Source organism: Lontra canadensis, unplaced genomic scaffold (genome assembly GCF_010015895.1).
Source record: "Lontra canadensis isolate GAN:19392208 unplaced genomic scaffold, GSC_riverotter_1.0 scaffold101, whole genome shotgun sequence".
Lineage (NCBI taxonomy): Eukaryota > Metazoa > Chordata > Mammalia > Carnivora > Mustelidae > Lontra > Lontra canadensis.
This window is the reverse complement of record NW_022631095.1, coordinates 7,013,997-7,031,645: the sequence shown is the minus strand read 5'-3', so window position 1 is coordinate 7,031,645 and position 17,649 is coordinate 7,013,997. Positions and strand designations below refer to the sequence as shown.

At 36.6% G+C, this 17,649-nt stretch overlaps 1 protein-coding gene across 4 annotated transcripts in view; it reads right to left on the bottom strand.

Annotated features, from left to right (window-relative positions):
• The window catches only part of PSD3 (pleckstrin and Sec7 domain containing 3), a 601,036-nt gene that overhangs the window by 281,948 nt on the left and 301,439 nt on the right, over window positions 1–17,649 (bottom strand). The window lies entirely within an intron of this gene.

Below are 17,649 nucleotides of genomic sequence, written 5' to 3'. Positions count from 1 at the left end.
TATGCTATAGTGGTTCAAATAGCTCAGTGTAAATAACCAATACACATGGAATGCTTTCACGGGATAAGGGCTGTTTGTAAGTGGATCACACATTGTCACCTTTCCTTTCCCTACACTGCACTAAAACTATTACCCCATCCAGAGTTCTCTCTTCTATTCTAGTTCCATAGAACCCACAAGAACCACATTTAAATGACAACTAAATTCTACTTCCTAAAAGGAGGTTTCTCAGTGCTCCCTAGTTGGAAGTCATTTCTTTATTCTGAAAGCCCACAGCATTTTATAGGTAATTTTCTACTGTAGGCAGAATTCTATTTTTTTTAAGATTTTTAAAATTTATTATTTATTTGACAGAGAGATTACAAATAGGCAGAGAGGCAGGCAGAGAGAGAGGAGGAAGCAGGCTCCCCGCCAAGCAGAGAGCCCGACGCAGGACTCGATCCCAGGACCCTGAGACCATGACCCGAGCCAAAGGCAGAGGCTTAACCCACTGAGCCACCCAGGTGCCCCACTGAAGACAGAATTCTAAACATGCTTGTCCTCCCCTCCCCAGAATTCTCATTCCCTAGGTGCTACTGGGAAAAAAACTCTGCAGATAGAATTGAAGTTATTAATCAACTGACCTTAATGCAGGAAGATTATTCTGGATTATCTGGGTGGGCCCAGTTTAATTCTATGAGCCCTCCAAAACATAAGAGGAAGGCAGAACAGTCACTCAGGAGATGTGCCCCCCCCAACCCAAAAAAAGGCGCAGAGGAGAGATGAAGCAGAAGGGAGGTCAAAGGGATTTGAGGAGTGAGAAGATTTGAGCTATCAGTGCTGGGTATAAAGATGGAGAAAGGGGACCAGAAGCCAAGGAATGTGGCTAGCTTCTGAAAGATGAGAATGACCACTAGCCACACAAGGAAATGAGGACCTTAGTGTTACAACCACATGGAAATGATTTCTGCCAACAGCCTGAATGAGTTTGGAAATGGATTCACCCTCAGAGCTTTCAGAATGAGAGGTAAGCCTGTCTATACCTTGACTTTGGTTTTGTGAGACCCAGAGCAGAAAAATGTAGGTCTACCCAAACCTGTGACATACAAAACAGTATGAATCAATCTGTGTTGTTTTAAACTGCTGAATTTATGGTAATTTGTTACAAAAGCAACAGAAAACTAATGTTTCCTTTGGACTTTATCCTACTCAATAATCATTCATATTTCAGTGGATATCAGAAACATCTGAGGAGCTTTTAAAAATGCATATGGAGGGCACCTGGGTGGCTCAGTGGGTTAAGCCTCTGCCTTTGGCTCAGGTCATGGTCTTGGGGTCCTGGGATCGAGTCCTGCATCAGGCTCTCTGCTCGGCAGGGAGCTTGCTTCCTCCCCTCTCTCTGCCTGCCTCTCTGCCTACTTGTGATCTCTGTCTGTCAAATAAATAAATCTTTTAAAAAAATGCATATGGACCAAGAGATTTGAAATTGATGACAGGGAAGAGAGCTGGGAGAAGACATCAACATTTTGTTTACAGCTCTACATGTGACATTTTCTTCAACATTTTTTCCTATTAGCATTACCACAGAAAGTTCCTGAACGCCCATTCCTAGGATATTCTGACCCTCACATTCCTAGATTTTTCTTTTTTTTAGCCATCATAGATCAGTTTTGCTTATAGCAGACATTCATATATAACCATGCACTGCATACATAAGTTTATAAAACTTCTTTCATTCGTGATGTGTGAACTGATAGGCCATTCCTTTTTACTGAATACCACACTGTATACCACATTTCATCCATTCACCTGTTAAAGACATTTGGGTGTTACTAGTTAGGGGCTATTATGAATAAGGTTGCTACAATTGTTTTTGTGACATAGGTTTTCACTTATCTTTAACTGCTGGATCATAGGGTAAGTGTATGTTTAGTTTTATAAGAAAGTTCAAGACCTTACTTCGAAGAGTCTATACCATTCTAATAGTTTCCCTCTAAGTGAGAATACATTAGTTGCCTATTATTTCTCCTCTCACCTCAAATGATTTTAATGTGTAGCCAGAGCTGCAAACCACTATGTTAAAAATTCCTTTAGGGTAAAGATGCATGACTCACTCATCTTTGATTTCCCCAATATATTTAGCGCAGTCTTTACCAAAGGAGAAGCTCATGAATCCTTTCAAATTCCATCTTAATTTAGTTTTTTACTTTTGCCATACATGGCAAATCTATTAAGTATGCCATTTATACCTAATCACAATTAGTGTATAATTTTGAGTAAAGCATTTCATACTCTGTATAATCATGGGTACAATATTTGTTTTCCCTACCAAATTCTGAGTTCCATGAAGGCATAACCTGTATCTGTGTTATTTAAGGGCTGTACCCCAGAATCCAGCAAATATTGGTCCATAGCAGGATCTCAGTAATGAACAATATGCTTTGGGGAAAAAAAAAAACTCTTTCTTCTAAGTATTCTGTGTGTTTATTTAAATCAAAACAACAAGGCACAAGTCTCTACTCTAGGAGGGTCACATGTCTATAGGCTCTCAGAATTTGGGGGACCAAAGATCCCTCTGACAATATGATTAAAACTACATGGATCCCCTTGCATGCTCTCTCTCTCTCTCTCAAAAAAAAAAAAAGATGGAATTATCTATACACTAAAACACATTCACAATTCTGCATACAGTGTCAAGTTGTTCACATAATGCTCAAAAAGCCAATCCACAGGCAGAAATCACTCCACAGTTTTACATAAAACTGCAGTAATTTCTTTCACAAGTATTTGTTGACTATCTGATTTGTCCTGGAATTACACGTGGTATAATTACACGTGGTATAAAGATACTATGACCAATAAGACACAGTCTCTGCCCTTAAGAATAGGGTCAGGGAAAACAAAAGCAAAAATGAACTATTGGGATTTCATCAGGATAAAAAGCTTTTACACAGCAAAAGAAAGAAACAATCAACAAAACTAAAATACAACCTAGAGAATGACATATCAAATAAAAGACTAGTATCCAAGATATGCAAAGAACATCAAACTCAACAACCAAAACAAACAAACAAAAAATCCAGTTAAGAAATAGAAAACATGAATAGGCATTTCTCCAAAGAAGACACACAAATGGCCAACAGACTCATCATCAGGGAAATACAAATCAAAACTGCAATGAGGTATCACCTCGTGCCTGTCAGAATGGTTAAAATAACAACTCAGGAAATGACAGAGGTTGGTGAGGATACGGAGAAAGGAGAACACTTTCTGCTGGTGGGAATGCAAATGGTTGCAACCACTCCTTAAAACACTACGGAGGTTCCTCAAAAAGTGAAAAACAGAGCTACCCTATGACCGAGCAGTTGCACTACTAGGTTTTTGCCCAAAGGATACACACAGATTGATTCAAAAGGGCACATGCACTCCAGTATTTATAGTAGCAAAGTCCACAGTTGCCAAAATATGGAAAGATCCCAAACGGGAATCGACAGATGAATGGATAAAAATGATGTGGTATGTCTGTGTGTGTGTGCACGTGTGTGTATATGAGCAATGGAATATTACTCAGCCATTGAAAAAGGAAATCTTTCCATTTGCAGCATCGTGGATGGAATGAGAGGCTATTATGTTAAGTGAAATAAGTCAGTCAGAGAAAGACAAACACCATATGATTTCACTCATATGTGGAATTTAAGAAACAGAACAGATGAACATAGGGGAAAGGAAGGAAAATTAAAATAAAATAAGAGAAGGAGGCAAACCATAAGAGACTCAACTATTTGGAACAAACTGAAGGTTGCTGGAGGGGAGGTGAGTGTGGGGGGTGGGGTAATTGGTTGATGGGGTAACTGATGGCATGAAGGAGGGCACATGCAACTGATGAATCACTAAATTCTAAATTCATTCTAAATTCTAAATTCTAAATACACAGTATGTTAACTAAATTGAATTTAAATAAAAATTTTTAAAAAAAGAATACAGTCAGGCTAAATGGATAAGGAAAATGTCTCACACACACACACACACACACACACACACACACACACACTGGAATATTACACAGCCATAAAAATGATGTGATCATGCCATCTGATGCATCGTGGACCTAGAAAGTACTATGCTAAGTGAGATAAGCCAGTAAAAGAAAGACAAATACCATATGATTTCACTTATGTGTGGAATTTAAGAAACAAAACAAATGAACAAAGAGGGGGAGAGAAAATTTGAAAAACAGATTCTTTAAACTACAGAGAACAATCATAGTTATCAGAGGGAAGGTGGGAGGGAGGATGGGCAAGTTAGTTGAAGAGGATTAAGAACACACTTACCTTGATGAGCACTGAGTAACATATGGAACTGTTGAATCACTATACTGAACAGCTGAAACTAATATAACAAACACTGTATGTTAGTTAACGCTGGAATTAAGATTTAAAAAATGAATAAATAAACAAAAAGCAGAATCAGAACTATAAATACAGAAAACCAAACTGATGGCTGCCCGACAGCGAAGGCTGGCCAAAATAAGTGAAATGGAGAGGAGTAAGTAAGCCACAGGAATAAAAAGCAGAGCATAAGAACACAGTCACGGATACTGTAATATCAATGAAATGGGTCAGATGGTAGCTATACCTGTGGTGAACACAGCATAATGTATAAACTTGTCAAATTACTAAATTATACACTTGAAAGTAATGTATCATCATATGTCAACTATACTCAAATTAAAAAACAAAGGGTCAGGGAAAAGGTCATATACACGCAATGAGCCATCATCTAATAAAAATTCAGATATTCTCAAAATCCATAACTCTTCAAATATGCCTTTTTTTTTTGCTAAGCTTATAACATGACTAATAAACTGAAGTGCAAACAACCCTTCAAGGTTAATATTTTAGGTCGACAGATAGATTTACACTTATATGAGTGAAAGAAAACAAAAGAAAAAGAGGAAAACAGTGTATGTATGTATATTGCATTCTTCAGGAATAACTGCTTGTGATTGCTTCTAGAATTAAGCAACTACATGGTAAAATGACTTGCCTAGGATTAAGTACTGACTTCCCTTAATGGTCTTCTTCAAATGGCAGTGTGTTGAACAAAGCAGTTCATTTATCTGAAAGTATCAGAATTTTCCACAGACAGCTGAGATGATGAGGAAGAACTGGAGGAATGTAGAGTGGTCAAGAGGAAAGTCTGCATCTACATCATCCAGAAAATACTTGCAAAGTCTGGGAAAATGCCATTTCCTGGTGTTTCTAAGAAAATAACATTAGAGCACAAAAACTATACTATTATCTATGAAAAAATTGAGGTAAGGGTAAAGGTTAAAACTACTAAAATTTTAAAAAGCTTTAAATTAACAACAACAAAAGTATAACATTGACAGGGAATGGAGCTCAAAAATGAGTAGAGAAATGAATTATTCTACAACAGTAGATTTCTTGATGTAAACTGATTTCTTTAAATGCCAAAATCTTTATAAAATAGTTTCTTTGGAAATCTTTCCAAATCTATTTCACACTGTCTCCTTAAACTGAATAAGCATAATGCAACATTTTTGATGACTCATTAAGTACAACCATTACTCCTGATGTGGTATATAATAGAGCCATTCTCTGGAAGCTACTTGACTACATAGATTTGCCTGTCCTCTGTCAAAACAACTCCAGCTGTTCCATTTGGAGATCCAGTGGTTTTTAAGGTTTCATTTTCTCTCCACCTCCTTATCTAATCACTTCTTGCTAATGTCCATATAGCTAACAGCACTTCCTCCAACTTCATCCTTCTAATTCATGGCTAACTGGAAAAATAACAAAATTAAGTTAAATTTCAACTAAAAAATTTAGGTAACAACCTAAATACTTGTGTTTTATGAAGTCTATTTTAGAAAAATCAATTGAATGTGGCTATTAGTTTGTCAGTGAAGAGTTGGTTCAGACCGGCAGGTGCCCAGCCAGCCCAGAGTTTGAAGCAGTTGCTTGTAAACTAGTACCCACCTGTGTCTGCATGGCCCTTTGCTTAGGATATACCAAAAAAGGAGATTAGGCCAAAAATTTTGAAGTAAAAATTGTGGTTACTATTAAAAATAGGCCACAAGTGAGGGTCTGAGTAAAATTTTAAGCTTTGTTACACAGATGCTATAACATTCATTTATTCTGGCTGTTTGGAGTTTTTTAACTTTGTGTTTTCAATTTTCTGATTCTTTTTCAGACAACTGACCTTTACATGAGCAAACCATTAATACAACCACAAAAACTGTTTTCCTTTACGACATTTTTATCGTATAGCTAAAGATGTCTTTAAATTAAAATTTATTCCTTTATATCCTCAATGGATAGGTAAACACTGTGTTTAGAATACATATTTGCTGATAGTTTATTTACATTGGGTTGCAGGCCTGTTAAAAAAACAAACTGCATCACTCCTAAGGAACACATACCCATGTGGTATATCATAAGCAAAAGGAGGATGTTTTAAATTCAGTGTGACCATGACATTCATATTAATATCACATGTTCATACTTGAGTGAAAGGAGCAGCAACCTTGACGGATTGATTATGCTTTAAAAAATCTCCAAATATACAATCTAACTTCCATAGAGACATCTGAATATGAAATTCCGTGGCATTCCTTTAGGATCAAATTAAAAATAAAATCTCTCTGGGAATCATTAGTATTCCATTAAATACCCTTAAGGATTACTACCTCCCCTACTCAAACTTCTTTCTTTTCTTTTTTTTTTTTTTTTTTTTTTGGTTAAAAATCTGTTCGTACTTTTTGAGTAGCATCTGTTCTGCCAAAATGTTCTACCAGAATTCTTTTTGATAGATTTTTTTTAAAAGCATGAACATGATTTGTGGATTTTCAGCTACTTCAAAGTATTATCCTCATTACAGTCAACCATGTTTCATTCAAGGAACCATACGAAAGGCAGCATCATTATTCAGTCCATGACAAGCACATGACTGGAAGCCAAGCAAGCTTCTAGATCTCCATGGGGAAAACAGAAGCAGAAACACCCACAAACCTTTCATCACAACTCAGCTTGATTCATTTTACTGAAAAAAGAAATATTCCATATTTTAAATAAGAACCTTTAGAGCTTTTCTCTTAAAAAGCTTGCTAACATAGCTTTTCTCTTTAAAAGTTATCCTGTTTATATCAGGATAAGCATCTAAGCCCTTTTCCTCCATAGATACTGTTGCTACCAGGTTTCCATGACCTTCTCTCTGAGAGAACTCACCTACTCTAGGCAACAGTTGATGCTCTTTTTTTAGCTACACTTAAATACCACCCATAAGTTCCTATTTTCAACTACATACTCTGAATATAACTCAGATCAAGTATTTTTGAGAATTCACTTCAAGCATTTCATTTATAAAAAGTTCAGACTTTTTTCTAACTGCAGCTTGCTTCTTCCTCTCATGTAATTCTTTAGGACTAAGCCTTTGAGAATGCTGCTATGACAAAGGTAATTTTCCTGGATTTAAATCTGAACTTTCACTATTAGGTATACACTTGTTTGTCTAAACCAATAAATATAAAAGATAAAACTTGATACGATTTGAGCTTACAAAGAGAAATAAAGAATGTTTCCAGTACTTAGGTTGAAAGGTACCTTAAACATCATCTATAGGATTTTTCCCATGTCTCTGCCATTGAATATTTAGCTCAAAAAATATGAGCACAGCAGAAAAACAGAGCAAGAAGTTCTGGTCCACGTAGTAAGTGGTGGTGACAGAACAGGAGTGGGCCCTAGACACTGTGGGCTATTGGAGCCTGAGCAGATTATGGGTACAGCCCAACTATCTTATTTTATAAATGAAGAAACTAAGGCACAAAGAGGTGAAATGATCACGCTGATGCTCCATCACTAGTCACTGGCAGCATTAAGATAGGCACAGAGCCCCAGTGACCTCCAGAACCCATTCACAAAAACTAGAACAGTAGGGGTGCCTGGGTGGCTCAGTCGTTAAGCGTCTGCTTTCTGCTCAAGTCATGAGCCAGAGTCCTGGGACTGAGCCCAGCATCTGGCTCTCTGCTCAGTGGGAAGTCTGTTTCTTCCTCTCCTACTCCCCCTGCTTGTGTTCCCTCTCTCACTGTGTCTCTCTCTGTCAAATAAACAAATAAAATCTTAAACAAACAAACAAACAAAAACTAGAGCAGTAGAAAAAACAAGCTAACATTTATGAATACTTTAATGCATTTTAGATGACACAATGCTAGCTACTGAACACACATCATCTTATTTAATTTTCATAATCACTCTTGGAGGAAAGTATTATTACCTGTGTTATATATGAGGAAACTAAAAAAAAGTTAATTGTCTGGCTAAGGTAAAATACTGGACTTCCTTTCCAGATGTGACACTATTCACTTCACATGGCCACAAAGCCTACCATTACATTCAGCCGAAGAGATCAAACAAACCTCGGGAAAAAAATTATGGTTATTCTACCTTTTACTGCTCTTCCATTCCATGCAGATTAGAATGCAGGTGATATAGCAGGGGGTAGATGGGCAATTCAGGGTAACAATTTAGCAACAGAAACTCTAATAACAAACTCAAAACAATTCAACAGTGAATACTTTTCTCAATACTGTCACTACCCACATCCATACCACTATTCCTTCTCTTGTGGACAGACCATTACCATCTTTTCCATTTCTACTCCCACATCTTTCCAAACAAATCTCCACAGTACCCAGAGTAATCATAAAAATAGATTTATGCGACTTTCCAGCTTTCAACTCTTGAAAACAATTCCTATTGCCTTTTTCTTAATACATCATTGTTTTTAATGCTACTACACTTATACCTAACCTGTTGATCATGATATTTGGTAATTTAAAAGAAGGACCCACAAGAAGTAAAATTTCATTAATTTATATACGATGCCTAAATCTCTGGCTAAACGGAGAAAATGCCCCCCCCCTTTTTTAAGTGGGCCTTTTCTTCATTAAAAGTTTTTTTTTTGTTTTGTTTTGTTTTGTTTTTAAAGATTTTATTTATTTATTTGACAGATAGAGATCACAGGTAGGCAGAGAGGCAGGCAGAGAGAGAGGAGGAAGCAGGTTCGCTGCTGAGCAGAGAGCCTGATGTGGGGCTCGATCCCAGGACCCTGGGATCATGACCTGAGCCAAAGGCAGAGGCTTTAACCCACTGAGCCACCCAGGCGCCCCTTCATTAAAAGTTTTAATGAAATAATTACAGATCTGCATGTAGTTGTAAGAAATAATAGATTTCTTATATCTTTTACCCAGTTTCCTCCAAAGGTAACATCTGCAAAACTATAGTATAATACCACAACCTGACATAAAACCTGATCTTATTCAGGTTTCTCTAGTTATACTTGTCCTCAGTGATAACACTGGAAGTAAAGATGAAAGAGTAGAGAACAAAAATGGTATGTGCAGGGAGTGTGGGATGTTGCTTAAGGCTAGCCTTCTGTGATTAAAAAAAGGAGGGAATTTTCAGTGTTAAATTTTCAACCTTCTCCCTGGCTGAAAGGGTCAAATTAGATAAACTCTTAGAAGGGAAGTGGGCTGGCTTTGCTCTCTCTCTTTTTAAGAAGAATCCTTACAGCTCTTCATGTCACACTGTGTGAAACAGGTCCTTTTCAGTGACTGAGATCACAAAAAAATTGCTTATCTCTAAGTCTGATTGCTGATTGATTTTTGTTTATTTACTCTTAAGTGTAACTGTAATTGACTGAAAAGCCTAATGGTTATGAACCTTCATAGTATTTTATATTTCCTAGTCATGTTTCTTCCTCATCCAATAAAATATATTAATCTTCATTTAAAATGTATTTTTCAGCCCAAATAGCCAAAGCAATCTCAAAAAAGAAAAGCAAAGCTGGAGGCATCACAAATCTGGACTTCAAGTTATATTACAAAGCTACAGTGATCAAGACAGTATGGTCCTGGCATAAAAATAGACACATAGACCAATGGAAAACAGAAAACCCAGAAATGGAACGCACAACTGTATGGGCAACTAATATTCAACAAAGCAGGTAAGAGAGGTGCCTGGGTGGCTCAGTGGGTTAAAGCCCCTGCCTTCAGCTCAGGTCATGATACCGGGGTCCTGGGATCGAGGCCCGCGTCGGGCTCTCTGCTCGGCAGGGAGCCTGCTTCCCTTCCTCTCTGTCTGCCTGCCACCCTGTCTACTTGTAATCTCTGTCTTTCAAATATATAAATAAAAATCTTTAAAAAAAAAAAAAAAGCAGGAAAGCATATCCAATTAAAAAAAGACAGTTTCCTCAACAAATGATGTTAGGAAAACTGGATGGCAATAGCAAAAGAATGAGACTGGACCACTTTCCTATACCATACACAAAAATAAATTCAAAACGAATGAAAGGCCTAAATGTGAGATAGGAAACCATCAAAATCCGAGAGGAGAACGCAGGCAATAACATCTTTGGGATAGACCATAGCAACTTCTTACTAGATATGCCTCCTGAGGCAAGGGAAAAAAAGCAAAAATGAAATATTGGGACAGGACTTCATCAAGATAAAAAGCTTCTGCACAGTAAAGGAATCATCAAAAAAAAGGAAAGGCAGTCTATGGAATGGGAGAAGATATCTGCAAATGACGTATCTGATGAAGGGTTAGTATTCAAAATTTATAAAGAACTTCTCAAACTCAACACTCAAAAAACAAATAATCCAGTTAAAAAATGGGCAGAGGACATGAACAGAGATTTTTCCAAAGAAGACTTAAAGATGGCTAATGGACACATGAAAAGATGCTCAATACACTCATTATCAGGGAAATACAAATCAAAACTGCAAAGAGCTATCATCTCACACCTGTCAGAATGGCTAAAATGAATAATTCTGGAAACAAAAGATGTTGGCAAGGATGTGGAGAAAGGGGAAACCTCTTACACTGATGATGGGAATGCAAACGGGTGCAACCACTCCAAAAAGTGAAAAACAGAGCTACCCTATGACCCAGCAACTGCACTACTAGGTATTTAGCCAAAGAATACAACACGGTGATTCAAAGGGGCACATGTACTCCACTGTTTATAGCAGCAATGTCCACAGTTGCCAAAATATGGAAAGAGCCCAAATCTGCATTGACAGATGAATGGATAAAGACGTGGTACACACACACACACACACACACACACACACACACACACACACGATGGAATATTATTCAGCCATCAAAAATTAAATCTTAACCAGTTGCAACAACATGGACAGATCTAGAGTGTATTATGCTAAGTGAAATAAGTCAGAGAAAGATAAATACCATATGACTTCACACATATGTGGAATTAAAGAAACAAAACATGAACCTGGGGGGAGGAAAAAGAGAGGTAAACCAGAAAACAGACTCTTTAGAGAACAAACAAACTGAGCATTACTGGAAAGAGGGGCAAGGGGAATGGGCCAAATGGGTGAAGGTTATTAAGGAGGGCACTTGTGATAAGCACTGGGTATTACTGCCTGTAAGTGATGAATCACTAGACTCTACACCTGCAAATAATGTTACAGTGTATGTTAACTGGAATTCAAAAACTTGAAAAGAAATAACTGTATTTTTTTTTTTTTCTTGCTGACTTTTAGAGTCTATCTTTTAAACATTACCCTTCTGGCTAAATTCTCCATCATTTTCACAAATTATTTTTCCCTAATAATGCCAAATGAGAAAAATGCATTTAGAATACAATATAATGCTTTCAGCCATATACATATGTTGAATACAGGTAGCCTTATGTTCTTAGAAACTTTTTATAAAAAACTTCCCCTAAATTCTTTTGTGAAAGCTAAGGGAAAACAAGCACATCTGAGTAAGAACTTTTACTGGGATTCTGACCAATGCAGTATGTAACAATTTAATTCACTACGTTATTTGCCATTCCATTAAGAGAATAATGCATATGTATTCCACTAAGCCAGGCATATTGATTTACGTTTTGTCAATTTAACCGTAACTTCCCCCTACCCCATAATCTACACACACACACACACACACACACACACACACACACACTCTCTCTCTCTCTCTCTCTCTCTCTTCACCATTAACTACCTCTCTCTTCACCACTAACATCTGAGAGAGTAAAAACTTTTGGTCTTCCCTCAAGAGACTGCAAGTTAATTTCAAGGTTAATAAATTCCCAAGTAAAGGAGATATCTGTAAGTATTTTCTACCCAAAAACTAAATTTCAGAATATTTTAAAGTCAAACATCTAATCATAAGCAATAGCCTGAAAGGATGGGATGTTATTGACTTGCCCAAGCAAGATTTATTTACCTTGCTTTTTAATGATTTCCAGTGACACTGCCTTATAACTAGAGCTATTATTAAAGCTATCTGTGTATTTAAGCAGATTTAAAAGGAGATAGGTTCCAGAATACTCTGCAAATTATATTCAGTTTTGTTTTTTAGTTACATGAGAACCATTTTGAAAGACTTGGGTGTTTGTTGTTTCCACCCTCTCTCTTATTAAGATGACATAAAAATTCTTAGAGATTTTTTTTCTAATTCCCACTGGCACCTATTGAATTCAATTGCTGCTCAACAAAAAAAAAAGAAACTTAAAGACCTACTATGACAAGGATAAAAATATTAAGAATGTTATTTGAGTATCAAATGGTAGGTGGCAATAAGAAAGCTGAGATAGAAAACAACCAGTGTTTCATGTTTCATTGTCACAATCTTCAGTCTGGAACTCCCCAAAATGAAATTATTATGCAGCAATAACTAACCTTCCACCCTATATGTTTCTTTTGTTTTTTTAATATTTTATTTATTTATTTGACAGAGAGAGAGAGATTACAAGTAGGCATAGAGGCAGGCAGAGAGAGAGAGGGAGAAGCAGGCTCCCTGTTGGGCAGAGAGCCTGATGTGGAGCTCAATCCCAGGAACCTGAGATCATGACCTGAGCCAAAGGCAGAGGCTTAATCCACTGAGCCACCCAGGCGTCCCTCCACCCTATATGTTTCAATGACACTTTTCATGGCTCCTTTAGCTTTATTTCCCACTGCTTCTTTCCTGTTTTCATGTAAATATATTTTGAAATGGCTACTTCCCCTCTAAATTTTTTTTTAAATTTTTATTGGTGGCCATCACCCAAAGTTCCTGTGTATTACCCCTATACGTAATGAGAAATGAAGGATTATCAACAACCCAGGTTAGAAATAGAACACAGAATGGACTGAAGATAAAATTGTGGTTTTTCTTTTAAAACCAAGAATAGAGATTCATAGGAAACTCAGAAGAAATAAAACTTACAGAGCAGTTCAAGACCAAACTTAAACTGGTCCTGGAATCTTGAAGAACCATCGAGGAAGCAAATTAGTTCTTGTGCTCTTTGAAGATCCCTATATAATCCTGGGATATTAACGGAGATGTGAATTATTTGAAGTGGTTAAAATCCAAGGGGAAAAAAAGAAAGGTTGCTAGATGTCCACCTGCTCTCTTATATTTTCTCCAAATGGTCCTAGGTAAGAAGGCTCAGGACCTCCAATCATGTGGTTTCAAAGATACAAACCAAATATAAGATATAAAAGCATGGCAAGAGGGATATGGTCCAGGAGAAATGGCCTGTTGTTAACAAGGTAAAAAGGCAAAGAAAACATAGGGCCAACCAAGGTTCATGAATTTTCAAGTGCCCCCATGATGTTAATACAGACTTTATGGAACAAATGCTTCTTGTGGAAAATTATGATGCCTGTTCTTTGGAATCAACAGTCTTTGGGAAAAAAAGGAAGCCATAAATGATGAGGTTTAAAAATCTTACCACAAAAGGAAGAAACGCACAAGTTCAAGATCACAGATGGTCCATTGAAAAGAGCAAGAGAATGTGCATGGTTAGGCTGAAAAAAGGATGGGCAATAGAGGTCTTATGAATTAAAGCTAATCCCACTTGGCCCTAGTACTTATAAAACACTTTAGACCCAAACCCTGCAGGAAGGGATGGAGGCCCTTTGTAGTCCACTTCAAGCTAGGTAAAGAATAAAATAATATTAAAAATAAAAATAAGTTACAACAGCTAACAGATATTGCATTTATTACATGCCCTAAAGGCTTTATAGGTTAACTCATTCAATTAATAAAGCTGATGAGGTGGATACTAATAAGATCTCCCATTTCACAGATGCAAAAATCAAGAGACAAAGTTTCAGTGAATTTACTTACAATCCCTCAGCTACTAAGAGAGGGGAGCTGGGATTAGAACCCAATCAGTATAGCTCTCACGTCTATAATCATAATCAGCACACTATAGTGTCTTTCAGAAAGTTCAGCCTCTAAGCCAGAGCTGGCCCACGTTTTACATTCTCATCCCTCTCTATTCATGTACTTAAGAGTTTCATTGTTACAGAATCTTAGAAATGTCTTATTAAGTTTATCAAAAGAACCTCCCTTTCCTCTTCTTTCCCACATTTTCCCTCAAGGATGCACATCCAAGTGTTGTGATGGGTAGTCCCTATACAGCCACAAAACTTGCCAGATGGTCTGTCGTATTTTGTTAAATGAACTGCTCTACTGATTTGGTGAAATAATAGGGAAAGGTACTTATGACAGAGAACATTAATGTTTATGGGTGGGAAAGGTGGTGGGAAATGAAATAGAATAATCATCTAACTAAAAACCAAAGGAATTCAACTACTAAAATGGTAACTATACTTCAAAGGCCTCTCTCAAACATCACATCCTCCCAGCCAGACTTCAACATTAAAGAACCTAAATAATCTTCTATCACTGGTTGTCATTTGCTATCCAACTAACTGTGCTTTATACTATACGTATCTAGAATTAAAACTCAAAGCAGCTTGTGGGAAAACATGCTTATGTGCACAAAGCACTCATTTCTCTGTTAGGTCATCAGGTCAAAAGGGACACAGCAGTGGAACTGTAAATTATAAAAAAGGGCTCAATTACCTATCCCTTTCATGTAGTCTAGGGCAAAATTAAAGCAAAGTATCAAGTGAAGTCTCTGAATTAAAGGCTTGAAATAAATTTCTCATTTTTCATATATTTAAATACATTAAGGTTTATCTTTTTGATAACCATTTCTGTTGAGAACAAGGAGAATCAGTTTATATTTTAATTTCAATATGGAACAATTGTTTACTTTAAGGGAAAAAGAACCACCCATCTTTCTCAGTATTCTGTGAGGACAGGGGTCCATTTAGTTCTAGCATGTTCTCCAAGTCCACAATACCCAGTGAACACACAATAGGCCATCAATAAATATTCCCTACTACCCAACCACACTGAATAACAGACATAAGATGAAATGTTACTGCTGGTCCAAAGAAAGCTGAACAGACATGGATGAAATGCTATTTTTGAACCAAAAAATCTAAAAGTAATCAGATTAATATGTAGCAATGAAAGCCTCAACTCAATCCATGTAACTCTAGGCATCTTACTTAATAAATTAAACTGAATGTTGTCAGTACCTGCAATTTTCAAGTTGGAGGACAGAAGAGGACAGAAAAGGGGTTAGGTTACTCAGAACTTGTAACATAATACCAAATGTTTTGTGTTTGTCTTTCTGTGTGCCATGTGTATAATCATTGTCCATGAAAGTTCAAATTAACATCCTACCCAGGAATTAATTTCTGAAAAGAATCAAGAGATAGCCATTGAGAAACAAAATGAGGGAGAGTGTTTGAGAAGGAGTGAAGAAAGAGGAGAAAGAAGAGACAAAACTGAAAAGAAATAAAATAAAAGTTAAAAAGAGAGAGAGAGAGAACAAAAGAAAAGAAAAAACACAGATGAATAGAAACAGAGGAAGTGAGGGAAAGGAGGAAGGAAGGAAGAGCAGGAGGGCACGGAAGGGAAAAAGAATAGCCACATTGAAAAAAGAAATGAAAAAAAAAAAGGTTTGAAAAAAACCTTTTCTTGATGAAATTTGCAGTAAAATCCAGATTCTTGCTGAAATGGAAAACTCCACTTGTGGTGGGTGAGTGGCTCGGCTTTTTTCTATGAAAGGGAATCAGTATTTTACTTGACAATTTCCATGCTAAATGCCACTATCACTTTCAGTGTCATTTCACTGTCATCTTCCTACAGTAAATAAAACAGTATAATAAATATTTTCCCCCTGAGGTTTAAAAACATGATCTTAACGGTACGACTTTAACAAATCATCCAGAAAATTCTTGGCAGAGTAAACCAAAGAACATATGTTTATCCAAGGTGAACAGCAGCCCCTGGACTTATGTTAACTACATTTGGTTTCAGACAGCTCATCAAATATGCTTTAAAACTGCCCAATAATTCATCCACAGTCATGCATGTTACCATAAGCCTACCAATAAAATCTGAAAGCTTCACTATGAAAATTTTTCCTGCCAATTTCCACTTCTGACATAACTTGATAAAAGCTTCTCCAATCCTCCTCTTAGAAAGACTGCATTATTTTCCATGTTAATACCACTAAACTGAAAAGACTTGTTAACATACGTCTACAGTACATCTTCAACGGATGTAGAGAATATATTTATCATGTCACAGTCCAACACATTTTATTTCCCATTCAGAACTGTAGCTTAAAGCAATGGCCACAATCACCAAACTGTGGAAAGAGCCAAGATGTCTTTCAACAAATGAATGGATAAAGAAGATATGGTTCATATACCCAATGTATTATTACTCCTCCACCAGAAAGGATGAATACCCAACTTTTTTATCAACATGGAAAGGACTGGAGGAGATTATGCTGAGTGAAATAGGTCAAGCAGAGAGAGTCAATTATCATATGGTTTCACTTACTTGTGGAGCATAAGGAATAACACGGAAGACATTAGGAGATGGAAAGGAAAAGTGAATTGGGGTAAATCAGAGGGAGAGACAAACCAAGAAAGATTGTGGACTCTGAGAAACAAACTGAGGGTTTTGGAAGGGGGGTGGCGGTGAGAGGTTGGGTGAGCCTGGTGGTGGTATTAAGGAGGGCACGTATTGTATATGGAGCATTGGGTGAATCTTGGAACACTGAAAAAATTAAATTAAATTAAAAAAAAAAATTGTAGCTTCAGCCATGACAGCATTTGTCCCATAAGGAAACAATTTTCAAAAATACCTTCTTTCTATAGTAACCTGAAGCTACTTTTCTTCTTGCTTTTTCCATAAGGTAATTCTTCACTGAGTTGCAATTAAAGTCAGTAAGAGAATCTCATAATATCATATTCTTATGCCTTTTTTCACTTTCTACATATATATATGTGTGTGTGTGTGTCTTTCAAAATCTAGGACTCTACTGTATATATTTTATATGGTTTAAAAGATACATAAAACATAATAAAGGACTTATTCTCAACTGGTACCTTTCCAGATCATACCATGATTCATACGTGTTGCCCTTAGCAAATTCAAAGGAACTGCCAAAGAAATCTACATATGTACAAAGTTTTTAAAAAGAAGGCTAGAATCTAACAGAATTCTGTAAAAATCACATTGTCAACATACATATCTTATCCTGAACTGCTAAAATATTCACATCCATTATCAATCACTATTTTCTATTTAAACAAATGCATTTCTCATTTATACTGCTGTAGAAAGTTATGAATTCTAAAGCTTATTTTGTTGTCTCCTTGGAAACAATCTGATACAGAAAAGCATGCTGATTGTTACCAATAATGAAACCAACCACAAATCATTCAAACATTCTACAATTACTCAGATT